General features: G+C 48.8%; 1 protein-coding gene across 5 annotated transcripts in view; it reads left to right on the top strand.

Moving 5' to 3' along the window:
* The window catches only part of LOC141259325 (probable cation-transporting ATPase 13A5), a 1,017,982-nt gene that overhangs the window by 785,265 nt on the left and 215,346 nt on the right, over positions 1–17,371 (top strand). The window lies entirely within an intron of this gene.

The following is a 17,371-nucleotide window of genomic DNA, read 5'->3' as shown; positions in this document are numbered from 1 at the left end:
GAAAACTGCACTAACAAGAGAAAGTGACCAACCCCTTTAAACCCTTTACCCCCGAGAGTTGTTTGCACATTAATGACTAGGCCAATTTTTACGACCACATCACATTTGAAGTGACTTTGAGGGGCCTTTATTACAGAAAATACCCAAAAGTGACACCATTTTAAAAACTGCATCCCTCAAGGTGCTCAAAACCACATTCAAGAAGTTTATTAATCCTTCAGGCGTTTCACAGGAAGTTTTGGAATGTGGAAGAAAAAAATTAACATTCTTTTTTTCCACAAAAATGTTACTTTAGACCCCAATTTTTTTATTTTCGCAAAGGTATTATTAAAAAATAAACCTTAAAATTTGTTGTGCTATTTCTCCTGAGCATGCTGATACCCCATATGTGGGGGAAAACCACTGTTTGGGCGCTCGGCAGGGTTCGGAAGGGAAGGAGCGCCATTTGACTTTTTGAATGTAAAATTTGCTTGAATAATTAGCAGACACCATGTTGCGTTTGGGGACCCCTGATGTGCCTTAACAGTGGAAACCCCCCACAAGTGACCCCATTTTGGAAACAAGACCCCCAGGGAACTTATCTAGTTGTGTGGTGAGCACCCTGAATCCCCAGGTGCTTCACAGAAGTTTATAACATTGAGTCATAAAAATAAAATTTTCACATTTTTCCAACAAAAAATGTTTTTCAGCCCCTAATTTTGGATTTTCATAAGGGTAACAGGAGAAATTGCACCATACAATTTGTTGTGCAATTTCTCCTGAGTAAGCCGATACCCCAAATTTGGGGGAAAACCACTGTTTGGGCGCACGGCAGGGTTCGGAAGGGAAGGAGCGCCATTTAATTTTTTCAATGTAAAATTTGCTTGAATAATTAGTGGACGCCATGTTGCATTTGGGAAGCCCTTGATGTGCCTAAACAGTAGAAACCCCCCCAAGCGACTCCATTTTGGAAACTAGACCCCTCAAGGATTTTATCAAGGGGTATAGTGTACATTTTGAACCCAGAGGTACGACAGAATTTGATAACATTAGGTCATCATATTGAATAAGTTGTCATTAGTCTTGAGCGCAAGTGCTCGCTACTTGAGTTTGCATCGGGTACTCGGGTATGCACCAAGTATCGCGGGTGCTAAAGTGACAAGCTCGAGTCCCCATTCACAGTTATTAGACACCCAAAAAAACATGCGAGGATCGCTCGTGCATGGCAGGCAATCTCCGCAAGATTTTTTGGGCTGTATAACAGCTGCAAAACATTTGGGGTGGAGACTCGAGCATGTCACTCGAGCACTCTCTATACATGGTGCATATCCGAACACCTAATGCAAACTCAAGTAGCGAGCACTTGCGCTCAACACTAGTCGCCATATCGTTGTCATTTTTTTTCTTTACTTCTGAAAAAATCCCAACCCCAACACAAGCTTTACCCTAATCGTAACCCCAACATTAACCCTAACCCTAGCCCAACCCTGACCCTAGCCCAACTCTAACCCTAGCATAACCCTAACCCTAGCACAACCCTAGCCGAACCCTACCCCTAGCTCAACCCTAACCCTAGCCCAACCCTAACCCTAGCCCAACCCTAACCCTAGCCCAACCCTAACCCTAGCCCACCCCTGACCCTAGCACAACCCTAACCCTAGCCCAACCATAACCATAGCCCAACCCTAACCCTAGCCCACCCCTGACCCTAGCCCACCCCTGACCCTAGTCCAACCCTAACCCTAGCCCAACCCTAACCCTAGCCCAACCCTAACCCTAGCCCACCCCTGACCCTAGCACAACCCTAACCCTAGCCCAACCCTAACCATAGCCCAACCTTAACCCTAGCAGAAACCTAACCCTAGCACAACCCTAACCCTAGAGTTTATTTTTTATGCCGTTCCTAGTGCGGTATTAGTGATTAGACAATGTTATTCTTCAGTTCGGTGCAATTACAGCGATACTAGATTCATATTGTGTTTTTATGATTGACAGCTGTCACACACTAAAAAACCCTTTTTTTTGCAACGACTAGTTTTTGCATCGCCATATTTTAAGAGCTATAATTTTTCCATATTTCGGCCGACAGAGTCATGTGATGGCTTGTTTTTTGTGGGACAAGTTTACGTTTTTATTGCTACCATTTTCGGGCACGTGACATTTTTTGATCGCTTTCTATTCTGATTTTTGAGAGGCAGAATAAACAAAAAACAACAATTCAGGATTTTTTATTTTTATGCCGTTCTGCGTGTGGTAAAATTGATTAGGCAGCTTTATTCTTTGTGTCAGTACGTTTACAGCAGTACCGCATTTATATCGTTTTGTTATGTTTTGGCGCTTTTATACAATAAAAACTATTTTATAGAAAAAATAATTGTTTTTGCATTGCTTTATTCTGAGAGCAATAACTTATTTCTTCTTTTGTCTTTTGCGGGACAAGATGACTTTTTTCAGTGGTACCATTTTTATTTACATTTGTCTTTTTAATCGCATTTTATTCCATTTTTTGTGTGGCGGTAGGATGATAAAGCATTGTTTCGTTTTTTATTAATTTTTTTTACCGTGTTCACTAAAGGGGTTAACTAGTGGGACAATTTTATAGGTCAGGTTGTTCCGGACGCGATGATACCAAATCATATGTTTTTTTCATAAGATTATTTATTTATGGGTACAATATATATATATATATATATTTTATTATTATTATTTTTTTCACTTTTTTTTCAATATTTTTACAATTTTTTTTTTTTTACTTTCTGACATTTTCACTTTTTGCAGCCTGATTGGCTGTATAGCATAGAGAGCAGCACCATCCCTGTGCTTTGCAGCCTGTCAGCGCTGCATAGGGAGATGTTACTTTGGTCGTACACTGCGCATGACCAAATTAACTTCCTGCCTCCTGGTGACCAGGATGTTGTCATGATGACATCAGGTCACCATGACAACATCCGAGACCTGACCCAGATGCCGCGGGACGCCGGCAGAGAAGGTAAGTACAGCGCTTTCCTCCTCTTGCCACCGGAATGCTGCGATCGATTTCGATCGCAGCATTCCGGTGGCTAAAGTGCAGGGAGCTGTGCGGAACTGCTCCTTGCACATAGCACAAGGTGTCAGCTGTGACAATTAGCTGACACCCAGCGGCAATCTCTCCCGCACTGCTTGTTTGCGGATGAAATCGCCAAGGCGTACTAATACCTATCTGGCCCATAAGGTCCAGGGCACAGATACGTATTAGTATGCCCTGGGCCAGAAAGGAGTTAAAGAGTGACAAAACTTTTACTTATGTATTTATTATATTAATCTTGAAAATTTACTTGGAAAAAAATGTAAAACATTTTAAGAGCATCTGTCAGCAGGTTTTCAGGTTTTTGCTATGTAATCTGACAGCAGCATGAACTAGAAATAGAGACCCTGATTCTGGTGATATATCACTTAGTTTACTGGAGCAGCAGTTATGATAAACAGTTTTCTCTGTTGCAGATTTAGCAGAGCTCAGATGTTGATCATTGTAAAACTCCACCCACAACACTGATTTCACCTTTCTGTGTACATTGTCTAGTGACAGAAAGCTGCTAATCAGTGGTGGGGTGGGGTTGGATAACCAGGTACAAGGCATCTTGTCTTATAGCAATGATAGTGTTTTACAGATTATGCACCTGCACTTCTATATATTTTTGCAAATTTTATATCCAATATTTAAAGGTAAAAATAGAAAGTTTACTTACTCTCTAAAAGCCACCTGATCTTAATAAAAAATTCTATATAACCAGATCATACAAATGTTTCAGAGATGATCTGAAGCGCCCCCTGGACCGTGTGTGTGGGGGAATACCCGGAGCCGGATCTCTGTGTAATGCTGGGGGTTGTAGTCTCCGTTGCGGCGACCCAGTCCCGTGGCTCAGGGTGGTCAAACCAGTGGCGGATCTGTTTATTTAGTTTTGTAACGTTTAAATGTCCGACTACGCCACCCGTGGATTGCGGTCACTGAGAACCACCGCTGCGGGGCAGACCACTGAAGCTGATGTTGGGTGCACAGTAGAGGGTAGTATAACTCCCCACGGGAGGAGTATAGCCTCAGGGCAGCGTATATAGATGGTGAGGGTTGTGGTGCATGGGCACTGCAGAAATGACTCAAAGTCCGTACAGTGCAGTTCAGGGTCTTTACTGTTGGTAATGAGGAAGGCCCTGCCAGGAGTACTGGCTAACATTAGAGGCCTGGTCAGTCTGTGAGCGAACAAGAGTCCCCCTGGCCAGGTGGAGGTGTAGGCCTTCCCGTCTGACTGCACTCTTCCTGACTACCCTGCTGTAATCGTGTAGTAGCCCACGTCCCTGAGTGTACCGTGTGGTGCTCACCCGTATGGCTGGTGACTTGGGGCCTTTGGTACCTTCCGCTCCTCGATGGCGGTGCCGGTCCCTTGCGTGTGACTGAGCCTCCGGGCTTTCTATGGCCAGAGGACCTGAAATCCCCTGCCAGTTTGTTTCTGCTGCTGGATATGAATGTCCTCACAGCCTCGGACTCTGGTGTACAGTTCTCTGCGTCTTCGGCCAGGATGAGCTCTGCTCAGCTCCAGTTCCTGGCTTCTTGCTGCTCTGTCCCTTCTCTGGAACTAACTAACTAACCCCGCCCCAGATCCAGTTTATATAGGGCAGGTTCCTCCCCTCCCTGGACTGGGGCAGGAGGCGTTGCATGCAATTGTGCTCCTGACCAAGAAAACTCATGCTCGCTCTCAGACATGGTATTTCTTCCACTGTGGCAACCCGACCCCCTGGGGTGCTACATTCCCCCCTAGTAAATTTTAGTACTCCAGGAATAAACACATTTTAAGAAAACATACATAACATGGTATAAACAATAACACAACAACATATGTACAAGGATTTCAGTTTTTATAGGTCACGGCGCTTCTGTAACCAGGTGTCCATATCACCCAAGATGTCTTTTGAGGGACCCATCCCAAACCCTCCACGTAGGCCCTGGGGTGGCTACAGGGAATCGATGATCCGGCGTTGGACCCCATCTTCAGCCACCTCCACGGGTTTTTGTTCTGTGGTCTGGGGGGGCACTTAACAGGTGCAACTATTTACCAGGTACAGTTCCGGTTATTCATTGTCCATAACCTGTCAGTCCATAGACCCTGTCGGGTAACTTGAAAAACATAATCATTATTCATGCAACAAACATTAAACATTACAACATTTGCAATGTACTGGGTTTTTCTAGATTCTCCAGCGAGCGGGCTTCTGACCTCTAGTGCTCCTGGTGGACCTACGTAACACACTATCTGGTGGTGTTCTTTCTGGGTCCCCTGTTTCCACCCCTTGTGTAGTGGGCTCGCTAGTGTCTGCACTATAGGTGTTTGGAGATGTTACGGGTAGGTTGGGCAGCTTTCTGCGTACTCTTTGGCTTACCATGGGCACGGCAGTCTCACTAGTAGCAGAGGGTTGATTCTCTTGGGCTGCTGGTATGGAATCTTCTGCCTCCGGGGCCGGTTGCTCTCCCAACACTACTGGCTCTTCCGTAGGCCCTTGAGGGGCTGGCTCGAGAAAGGTAAGGACGGGTGCCACAATAGCGTTGTTAATTTGTGTCCAGGACTGCGGAAATTCTCCGAGTACTGTACTGACCATTTCTTCCCTTTCCTCTGCGGGTTGAGGGCTATCTTGGTCTTCATCAGTGCTTTGCAGCTGCTCGGGACACTTCTTCAGGTGGTCTCTGGAGACAGTGGATGTGGTCTCTCCTCCATCCTTACTGATAATGTATACTTTCGGATTTTCATGACTTGAGGGCAGTACTGTGTACGTGTCTTTCTCCCACTGGTCATCCAACTTATGGAGCCGCCACTTCCTCTTCAAGACCTGCTCTCCAGGTGCCAGGGGAACAGCGGGAGCATGCTGGTTGTAAGTCCTCTCTTGCCTTTCTCTTGCTTGAGACAGACTTCTCTCAACACTCTCCTGCACTTTCCGGTACTGCTGCTGCCGTTCTGTATCCCAATCTGCCTCTGGCGAGGTGTCCTCGGGTGTCAGGACTCCCATATCCAGGTCAATAGGCAGTTTACCATGTCTTGCTCTCATTAGGTAAGCCGGGGTGCAGTTGGTGGAATTTACTGGGATGTGGTTATACAAGTCCACCAGATCAGGCAGTTTTTCAGGCCACAGACTGCGTTCTTCCAGGGGCAACGTTTTCAGCAAGTCTATCACCACCTGGTTCATCTTCTCGCACAATCCGTTGGTTTGGGGGTGATAAGGCATTGTCCTTATCTTCTTGCAGCCATACAGGTTGCAGAACTCCTGGAAGACCTCCGCTTCGAAGGCTGGACCTTGGTCAGTCAACACTTGCTCCGGATACCCATGTGGATGGCAAAAGTGCTGCTGGAAGGCTCTAGCGGCTGTCTGAGCTGTTAAGTCCTTGACAGGGACCACCACCTGGAACCGGGAGTAGTGGTCTACGATGGTGAGGGCGTAGACGTACCCGGACCTACTTGGAGCCAGCTTCACATGGTTCAGGGCTACCAGTTCTAGTGGCTGGGGGGAGTCTTCTGGCTGGCACGGTTCTTTCTTCTCAGGTTGCACGGGCCGCAGTCTCTGCACCATCTCTCAATGGCCCCTCTCATCCCTACCCAGAAGAACCGTTCACACAACAGGAACTCCTGTTTCTTCCATCCAAAGTGCCCTGCTTCATCGTGGTATGCCTCCAGGACCATAGCCGCGTCTCGTCTCGGGACCACTACCTGCCAGGTCAACTCATGTGTGCGGGAGTTGACAATTCTCCGGCACAGCTTTCCCTTGTAGAGAAACAGTTTACTCTTCTCCTTCCACAGCTGTTTGGTCTCTTCCGGAGCGCCTCGGTCAAGGCGGGCATCAGCCTGTGTCAGCATCTCTTTTACCAGGCGGACGGCTGGGTCACTGTCTTGCGTCTCCGCCCAGCTGTAGTGGGGTAAGGGATTGAATGTGACCGAGTGCTTGTCCCTTACACAGTGGGAACACTGGGTAATCCCATGATGGTGGAACGCAGGGAGTTCAATTTCTTCCAGTTCTTTTGGATCTTCCCCTCCGTCCGGCAAGTTCGGCATCCTGGACAGGGCGTCTGCATTGGCATTCGTGCGTCCCGCCCTGTATTTTATGGTAAACTCATAGTTGGACAGCCGGGCCATCCATCTCTGCTCCAGGGCACCAAGTCTTGCAGTGTCCAGGTGTGTCAACGGGTTGTTGTCCATGTATACAGTGAACTTGGCAGAGGTAAGATAATGTTTGAAACGTTCCGTCACTGCCCACACCACTGCCAGGAACTCTAGGGTTTCTCTCTGTGGGCCGTAGTTTTCGGCTGGCATAAGCAATTACCCGCTCTCTGTCCTGCTGGATCTGGGATAGTACAGCTCCTAGCCCCACGTTACTGGCGTCTGTATGGAGGATGAAAGGCTGGCCGTAATCAGGGTAAGCCAGGACCTTAACCCCCCGTGAGGGCCATCTTCAGCTGGCGGAAAGACTCCTCTTCCAGCTCGTCCCGCCTGAAGGGTGGCTTCTGATTCTTGGTCTTCGACTGACCCAACAGGAGGTTTTGCATAGGGGCTGCCATTTTGGTGAACCCTGAGATGAATCTTCGGCAGTAGCCTACCAACCCGAGGAACTGCCGCACTTCCTTTATGCTAGAGGGTCTTGGCCAGTCCTTAATCACTGTGATCTTATCAGGGTTTGGAGCTACTCCGTCAGCACTCACCACGTGTCCCAGGTACTGTACCTTTGGTTTCAGTAGATGACACTTAGAGGGTTTCACCTTTAGGCCGTAACCTGCCAGGGCATCAAACACCTCTGCCAGCTGTTTTGGATGGTCCTCATAGGGTTTGGAATACACGATGATATCGTCCAGGTATAGCAGGACCGTCTCGAAATTCCTGAGCCCCAGGCAGCACTCCATTAACCGCTGGAAGGTTCCTGGTGCATTGCAGAGCCCGAACGGCATACAGTTGAATTCGCTGAGACCCATTGGGGTGGTGAACGCGGTCTTCTCCTTGTCTGCCTCTGCTACAGGAACCTGCCAGTACACGCTAGTAAGATCCAAAGTGGAGAAGAAGTTAGCAGACTATAATGCTGCTAAAGATTCCTCTATCCTAGGTAATGGGTACGCATCTTTGTGTGTGATACGGTTGACCTTTCTATAATCTACACATATTCTCATGGTGCCATCTTTCTTTTTCACAAGAACTAGTGGAGCTGCCCAGGAGCTACAGCTGTCCTTGATTACCCCAGCCTCCTTCATTTCTTGCAACATTCCCTTGGCATTCTGATAGTGTGCAGGGGGTACAGGTCGGTATCTTTCCTTTATGGGCGGATGGTCTCCTGTGAGGATATGGTGTTCTACCCCCTTTACCTGCCCAAAGTCTAGCGGGTGTTTGCTAAAGACTCTTTCGTACTCCTGCACCACCTGGTAGACTCCCTGTTTTTGGTGTGAGGGAGTGGAGTCGGTGCCCACATGCAGCTTCTGACACCTGTCCTCCATTTGTTTCTTGGAGCCGTTACCCTCCTCTGGTTGAGATGGAGGCAAGGGTTCCACGGCCTTTACAGAGTTTTGGTTAACGGTGAACAATTTGGCTAGAGTGGCATACCGGGGCAAGTATACTTCTCTTTCCCCAATATTTAGGATGCGGACGGGTACCCTTCCATGGCGTACATAGACCACCCCGTGTGCTGTCAAAAAGGTGGGCCTACTGCCTGAGTAGACGGGTTCTACCATGGCTTGGTAGTCCCTTCCTCTTAACCCAATTGCAGTCCGGCACCAGATCATCATCTCACTTTTTGGGGGCATGGCGATAGGGAACGGGTCACTCATCCTAACACTACCAATCTCACCACCAGACAGTTCTACCTGTTGCCTTCAATAACATTAGTACCCAAGGTTACCTTAGGGTGGCTTTCACAACGGTCAATGTCCACAATAATCAGTCCTTGCACTGGCAGTACAACTTTACCAATTTTGATGGTCACCTCCTTGAATCCCACCTGCGGTACGGGCTGACCATTGCTTGCGATGATGCTCAGATTGTCATCTGGGTAGCGGGTAATATCAGAGTCATCCCAGTACCGCTTAAAAAGCACATAGGGGATGGTGGTTACCTGTGACCCGGTGTCCAGTAGTGCACTCATAGGAATGCCATCCAGCACCACAGGCAAGACCGGTTGTCCCCCTACGTACTTATCATGCCAGCTCGATGGGCCTGATGGTCTTATGCCTGGGGGTTGGCCCTCAGCCCCAGGTTGGGCCCGTTTAAATGACAGTGCCTTGCCATATGTCCTGGTTGGTTGCAGCGGCGGCAGATGGGTTGTCCATCCTGGACATAGCGGTCGCTGTGCCTTCCTCTGGATGATGGGATCCTCCTCCGTTGGCTCCAAGGGACGTCCTCCCGACTGGAAGCCAGCTAGATCTTTCCAGGAGGGGACACTTGTAAAGACTGCACAGTTCTGGTTATCTTTTGGTCAGCTCTTGTACCTGATGGTGCAGGTCTGCAGCCGGGGCTTTGTCCAAAGCCTGTGCATCAGCTCCCACAGGCTCTGCAGACAAGGGCGCCGCCTCCTGGTGATAGTTGATAGCAGGGCTCGTGTGGGTTACAGCGCCACCTAGTGCCGGTTCTCGGAGCACCCAGATGGCCCTGTCTTTAAACTGCGCAAAGTCCAGATCAGGGTTCTGCAAGGCCATTACACACAACTGGGTTCTGTGGGCGCTGGACTGTAGGCCCTCAATGAACTGTTTAGTCAATAGTAGTGTTGAGCCACCCCTCGTGTGTTCGCCGAACTGTTCGTCGAACTGTTCGTCGAACACCTTCGAACACCGTTAAAACCAATGGCAGGCAAACAAAAACACATAGAAACACATAGAAAACACCTTCAAAGGTGTCCAAAAGCTGACAAACTGCTCAGAAGACACAACTAACACATGGAAAAGTGACAAGTACATATAGTCATGCGAAAAGAAAAGAGGTGGAGGAGTAAAAGGAGGGGGAGGCACAGATATAGGCATGTCATGCCCTTCTAAAATCCAAAAAGTGAGAAGCCGACACGTTCAGTCCGCTCCTGCCCGTGCCACCTCCGTGTCGCCGGGTTTGTGCCAGAGCCGCGGTGAACCCTGACGGCCAGCCCCCCTCTCCCAATACTGGTGCCTGTCCGCTGGTGGGTCGAGCGAGCCCCCCTGTGGGGGAGGCAGCTCTAAGCTTTTTAATTTAAATTGTCTCTCTAATTTGAATGAATACACTTTAAATCCATTTACAAGGATCTATTGGAGGGCAAGTCTCATGCCAGCAGCCGCGTAATTCCAGCTCCAGTAGCGTCCACTAAAGCTGCTGCAGTTAAAAAGCTTTTATAAGGATCGAGCTCGGCTGTCCACCGCAAGGCATCCTACTGCCAGTCCCAGCCCCTATGCCTTGGGGTGCCTCCTGATGCTCTTCACTTAGTATCCCGTGGTCCCGAAGCATTTCCTTTGAAAAAATTAAGTGTCCAAACTACAGGTGGTGTAGCTTGCTTAACAGCCGGGATAATCGCTGACAAGCAAACACTGCTACTAGGCACAAAGTATTTCCTGGGCTAGATGCAGTTAAAAATTTGTAAGTAGATACTCTCGTTGGATGCTGAGAAAGCATTCCATAGAGTCTCCTGGCACGCCATATATGATTCTCTTAAAGAGCTTGGGGTAGGGGTCTAGGGGACCCTTTTATAGCCAAAATCACGGCCCTGTATCACAATACGTCACCTAGGCTGAAGATAAATGGAACTGTAGCACCCTGAGGGCTCGGTTACTACAGAGGTATTGCACCTCATCCAGAGGTGTGATATCTCACTCTCAGGTAAGCATGGAGTGTGGATCAGGACCCGACACCTGCATGCATTACACCACATTGCCGTGGGGCAGGGCGACCAATATGCCTCTGAGATGGGCACGACAGTCCCTGTCCCTGGCTGGAGTGGGGGGATGGAACACTGAGGAAGGGGAACCCTGTAGTGCAGGAGCAGGGAAGAAGCAGTTCCTGGGTGCATTGAGAAGGGAGTATAAAAGGTGGGCCCCATCTTAGTTCAGTGCAGAGAAGTCTGAGCAGAAGTGGCAGGGAGCAGGGGCTCTGCATGAGCTTTGCTCCGGAGGCGGGCCTAGTAACAGAGGCCCAGGCCTGGAAGAGGGAGAAGGAAGGAAGAGGAGCGGAGAAGGCTCCAGGAACGAGGAATGAAGGGATCCGAGGGGTGCGGACGAGCGAGTCGCCACCGCACGCCCGAATCCACCTGCGTGGAGGGGTCAGGCCAAAGGGGGAGACCGGTCCCCGAAACTAGTGGAGGCAGGAAATGACCCTCAGCTAGAAACCGGAGGCTGTGACATTTTATGTGGCGCAGCCCCTCGCTACACCCGCTAGGAAGGCACCACATAGGGTCAGGGAAACTGGCGCCAAGTTTACCAAGAGGAGGCCCGAGGCAGCCGGACAGAAGGGTTGGTAAGAAAGGCCAGACAAACGACACACAAAGGGGGTCCTGTGAAGCGCTCCAAAGTTATCTGGGAGTTGTCTGAGCCCCTCACCTGGTGAGCACAGTACGACGTGGGCAGCCGTTACCTGCAGACGTGGTCTGGATAATAAGAACTGTGAGTAAAGGCCCTGGACTGCATCACTGACTCCGTGTCGTTACTGCTGCTGCCCTGCACCATCACCCCCATCCTCCGCATATACTGCCCTGAGGCTATACTCCTCCCGTGGGGAGTTATGCTACGCTCTGCTGCACCCACAACACCAGCCTCAGCGGTCTGCCCTGCAGCGGCGGTTCACTCTGACCGCAATCCACGGGTGGCGTAGTCGGACATTTAAACATCAAAACCACATAAATAGTTCCGCCACTGGTTTGACCACCCTGAGCCACGGAACCGGGTCGCCACCACGAAGACTACAACCACCAGCATCCACCAAAAAGGGTCCGGCTCCGGGTGTCCCAGGGCCCAGGGGGTGCATCAGAACATTTTCATCACCTTTCACAATCACCAATGGGACAAGGCAGGGATGTCCTTTGTCCCCTCTCTTATACATCCTAGTGACGGAGCACCTGCTCTCATCAATTCGCCATAACCCCAATATTAGGTGGATTGAGGTGGGAGGCACCGAGTACAAGTGCTCTCTATTTGCTGATGATGTCCTAGTATATATCACTCAATCACATATATCCATCCATGCTGTTATGGCTGAAATAGATCACTTTGTTACATATTCAAATTTTAAAATCAATGCAGCGAAGTCTGAGGCCCTCGATGTCTCCCTCCCCAAATCCATATAGGATTCCATCCAGTCCAACTTTCCCTTTGCCTGGCCCTCACAGGGTATCAAATACTTAGGAATTCCTATTCATAGAGACCTCTCCCATCTATGTTATCTTAATTTTGGGCCCTTTATTGAACAACTCGATACAGACCACGGTTGGCAAGTTAGAACTGTAAGATTCACTACGTGAACCACTGGTGTTTTGTGGAAAAGCACATGTACACTGTGTTCCAAATTATTATGCAAAAAGTGTTTAGGAGTGATAAGGGAAGAATTTGTTTGTTTGTCAGTTAAACTCATTGATGGTGATGTGTGTCAGGGCTCTTTATATCACTGTAAGCAATTGCAGACACCTGTGCTAATTAGTTTGGCAGGTGTGTCCAATGAAAGGCAAGACTACTTAAGAAGGCTGTCTCACATTATTAAGCAGCCTACATTTTCTGCCAAAATGGGAAAGAAAAAGGATGTGTCGGCTGCTGAGAAGCAACAAATTGTGGAGTGTTTAGGTCAAGACATGACTACAATCAACATTGTGCGATGATTAGGATGAAGTGTCTTGGCAATCAAGAAGTATGTAGCTGATTCACAGTACACACGTGTGCGTGCTGATAAGGGCAAATTGAGGACTCTTTCCTACAGGCAATTACGTCAGGTTAAAAGAGCAGCGGCAAAAAAGCCTTGTCATAGCAGCAGACAAGTTTTTGAAGCTGCTGGTGCCTCCAACGTCCCCCGAACAACAAGATGCAGGGTCCTTCAGAGGTTTGCAGCTGTGCATACGCCATCCTGTCGACCTCCTCTATCCACTTCACACAAGCAGAAACGGCTCCAGTGGGCTAAACATTACATGAAGACTGATTTCAAAACTGTTTTGTTCACGGATGAGTGCCGTGCAGCGCTCGATGGTCCAGATGGATGGAGTGGAGGATGGCTGGTTGATGGACACCCCACGCAAACACGGCTACAGCGCCAACAAGGAGGAGGTGGAGTAATGTTTTGGGCTGGAATCATGGGGAGAGAGATTGTCGGCCCCTTTATGATCCCTGAAGGCGCTAAAGATGAACTCCATAATGTATGTGGATTTTCTCAAACAGCACTTCCTGCCATGGTTCAAGAAGAAGAACCGTGTATTTCACAGCAAGATAATTTTTTTGCATGATAATGCACCATCTCATGCTGCACATAAAACATCTGCATCTCTGGCTGATATGGGCATAAAAGGGGACAAACTTATGGTGTGACCCCCATGCTCCCCTGAACTCTACCCCATTCAGAACCTCTGGAGCATCATCAAAAGGAGTGTCTATGATGGCGGGAGGCAGTTCACATCTAAGCAACAGCTCTGGGAGGGTATTCTGTCCTCATGCAAAACAATTGAAGCAGAAACCATCCAAATCCTGACAAATTGAATGGACGAGAGAGTTCAGAAGCTCCTTTCAAACAAGGGGTCCTATGTGAAAATGTAACATCACCTAGAATAAAGTTTTGAGTTGAAAACTGTTTGATTTCAGTTTCTAATAACCTGCTAATGCTTATAATTTCAAAAATGACAATTTTTTTTGGTCTTTATTAAAATGAAAAGGTTGATCGAAAAGTTTGGGGGATCTAAGAGTGTGGCAACCCAGTAGTCATGATTACTTCGAATTCTGACAATATGAGGGTCATGTTGCAGGTAGTGCAGCAAGAAGGCACTTATGTGTCTTGCGCATCTCGGAGCCCCAAAATTATTTTCCGGGCTAGATGCAGCTAAAAATTATTATTAATTTTAAATCTGGTGGAGCTTAGTATAGATGGCCTAATAGGATCAGTGCTGCACACTGCTACAAAGCCCAAATTATTTTCCAGCCAAGATACAGATAAACATGATTAGTAATTTTAAATCTGGTGGAGCTTATTATAGATGGCCTAATAGAATCAGTGCTGCACACTGCTACAAAGCCCAAATTATTTTCCAGCCAAGATACAGATAAACATGATTAGTAATTTGAAAGCTTAAAACGGTTGGTAGGGTGATTTTAACCAATCATCAAGCTTTTACTCTCCCCAGGATGACACAGGGGTAGAAAAGTCGTTTCGGATCCATGATTTGTTCATCTTTATGAACGTGAGTCTGTCTACATTATCAGTGGAGAGCCGCGTGCGCTTATCTGTCAGCACACCACCAGCAGCGCTGAACACACGTTCAGACAGGACGCTGGCTGCGGGGCATGACAAGATCTCCAAGGCGTAAGTGGCCAGCTCCGGCCATTTATCCAGATTGGAAGCCCAAAAAGAGCAAGGGTCCAGTGACACAGTCATGGCTTCAATGTTTACTTGGAGATACTCCTGTACCATCGTCTCTAGGCGTTGACTATGTGTCAGACTTCTTGTCTCCTGTGGCCTTGCAAAGGATGGGCTAAAAAAGTGGTGAAATGATTCCGCAAAATTGATGTTACCAGCAGATACTGTGGTTCTGTTACGGTTTGAGTGCTGAACACTTGACGGTCCCACGGTTGGCAAGTTGGAACTGTGAGATTCACTACGTGCACCACTGGTGTTTTGTGAAAAAGCACATGTAAGATTCTGCAACAGTCTCTGCTGATACTCCTGCATGCATGCATCCCTTTCTATGGCAGGAATAATTTCGGCAAATTTACTTTTGTACCGGGGATCTAACAGTGTGGCAACCCAGTAGTCAGGATTATTTCTAATTCTCACAATTCGAGGGTCATGTTGCAGGTAGTGCAGCAAGAAGGCACTCATGTGTGTTGCGCATCCAGAAGCACCAAGTCCCTGTTGTGTTGGTGGTGAGGTAACAATCATGCTTCCTTCCTCTGTCCTCTCCCCCCAACCTCGCACAACAGAAATGTGATCAAGGTCTCCCTCATCTGATGAGTCTTCCATCAGTTCGTCCTCCACTTCTTCCTGGGCTCCTGCACCTTCCTCACTAGTTTGGCTGCTACCATGCGCCCTGGTAAAACCATCTCCCCCACCCTCACATGCCTGCCGCCTTGGTGCTGCCGACCGTCTGGACCTTGCAGATGTTAGCCCTTCCGCATACAACTCCTCTTCCTCTACTTCCTCCACCTCCTCTTGTGCCACCACCTGACTCCGAATTCTGTTTAACATGTGCTCCAGCATGTAAATCACCGGAATAGTCATGCTGATAATGGCATCGTCAGCACTAAACATCTTCGTCGCCATTTCAAAACTGTGCAGAAGGGTACATAGGTCCCTGATCTGAGACCACTCCTCCAGCGTGATTTGCCCCACCTCTGGATTTCGTTGGCCCAGGCTATACGTCAGAACGTATTGCACCAGGGCTTGTCAGTGCTGCCACAGTCGCTGCAACATGTGCAAAGTTGAATTCCACCGGGTAGGCACATCGCATTTTAGCCGGTGAAGTGGCAGGCCCAACGACTTCTGTAGAGATGTAAGTCGCTGAGCTGCGGGATGCGAACGGCGGAAGTGAGCACACAGCGACTGTGCCCTCTGCAGAAGGCCATCTAGTCTGGGATAGTGGGCTAAATATTGCTGGACAACCAGGTTCAACATGTGAGCCTCCAAGGCACATGTGTGACATTGCCCCGGCGAAGGGCTGCACCCAGGTTTGCAGCATTGTCGCACACGGCCTTCCCTGGTTTCAGGTCCAGTGGAAACAACCATTCATGAAATTGGTTCTACAGAGCTGACCACAACTCCTCAGCTGTGTGACTCACATTTCCCAGACATTTCAAAGTAAAAACCGCCTGATGACGTTGAGCCCTACTGCCAGCATAGTAAGGAGGTGTGCAGGATCCCTTCTGCGCAGTTAGAAAGCTTGTGGCATGACCAGACAGGCTTTGGGTGCAGGTGGAAGACCGAGAGGAGGTTGAGGAGGCAGAAGCAGTGGAGGAACTTTGACATAAAGAGGATTGACGCACAACTCGTGGGGACGGCAAGACTTGGACAGCAGCCCCTTGTCCTGCTGTCACCATAGTTACCCAGTGCCCAGTCAGCGACATGTAACGCCCCTGTCCATGCCTACTCGTCCAAGTGTCTGTGGTGAAATGCACCCTGTCACACACAGAGTTTCTCAAAGAAGCGGTGATCTTGTGTGCGACATGATGGTGGAGCGCAGGCACACCTTTCTTTGAGAAGTAGTGCCGACTGGGCATCTAGTACTGGGGCACTGCGACGGACATAAGGTCTCGAAAATCCTCTGTGTCCACCAGGCGGAAAGGCAGCATTTCTGTAGCCAAGAGCTTGCAGATGGTGAAATTCAACCTCTTAGCTTTCTCATGGCTAGGAGGAAATGGTCTTTTACTTGTCCACATCTGAGGGACCGAGGGCTGGCTATTGTGCTTAGACGGGGTTGATAAGGGTGTCCCCGGCAAACTGCCGGTCTGTGAGGAAGATGCAGGCAGACATGCTTGGTTGCCTTGATCCAAAGGTGGTGCTATCGATGTCGGACAGCGCTCAACACCAGCTGGTGTTACCACCTCCAAAGAAAATGATGACCTGCCAATCACGCTGGCTGTTGCGGGTAAAGAGGTGGCAGGTCTGCGCCCCAAAACAGGTGTGACTGCTGTCCCCCCAGTCACAGAGGATGAAGAGGCCGCGGATGCACAAGATATGGCAGACAGTGGTTGGCCCGGCCGGCTAGGCTGCATTGTAGCACACTGAGCTTCCCACTGCAACTTATGCTTCATGTCCATGTGCCGGTTCATGCATGAAGTACTCAAACTATGTATTTTTTGGCCTCTACTTAGCTTTTGCTGACAAATGTTACAGATAACACGAGTTGGGTCATCTTTATCGATCTGAAAAAATGCCCAGGCTATGCAAGGCTTAGCACCCATGTGACCTGAAGAGCCACCACGACTTGTGGTGAGAGGCAGAGTTGTGTTTGAGGATGCAGTTGTTGACGTGCTTCCAGTACTACGTCTCTGTCCAGGAAGGCGCAACCTGACCTCGTCGTCACTAGCATCTTCCTCCACCTCCTCTGCTGACTTCATCTCTTGGCTGACTGTGGGTTGACAGTAAGTGGGATCTCCAACCTCATCATCATCACCCTGTGCGTTATCACACCCGTCGTCCTCAAAGCCAACCTGTTCCTGCCCTGACTAAAAACTAAAGTTGTCGCTCCAATCAGGTATTTGAGTCTC

This window comes from Phyllobates terribilis, unplaced genomic scaffold (genome assembly GCF_046119375.1).
Source record: "Phyllobates terribilis strain yellow unplaced genomic scaffold, ASM4611937v1 Scaffold_3__8_contigs__length_932513732, whole genome shotgun sequence".
NCBI classification, from domain to species: Eukaryota; Metazoa; Chordata; class Amphibia; order Anura; family Dendrobatidae; genus Phyllobates; species Phyllobates terribilis.
This window is presented reverse-complemented; position numbering and strand designations above follow the sequence as displayed.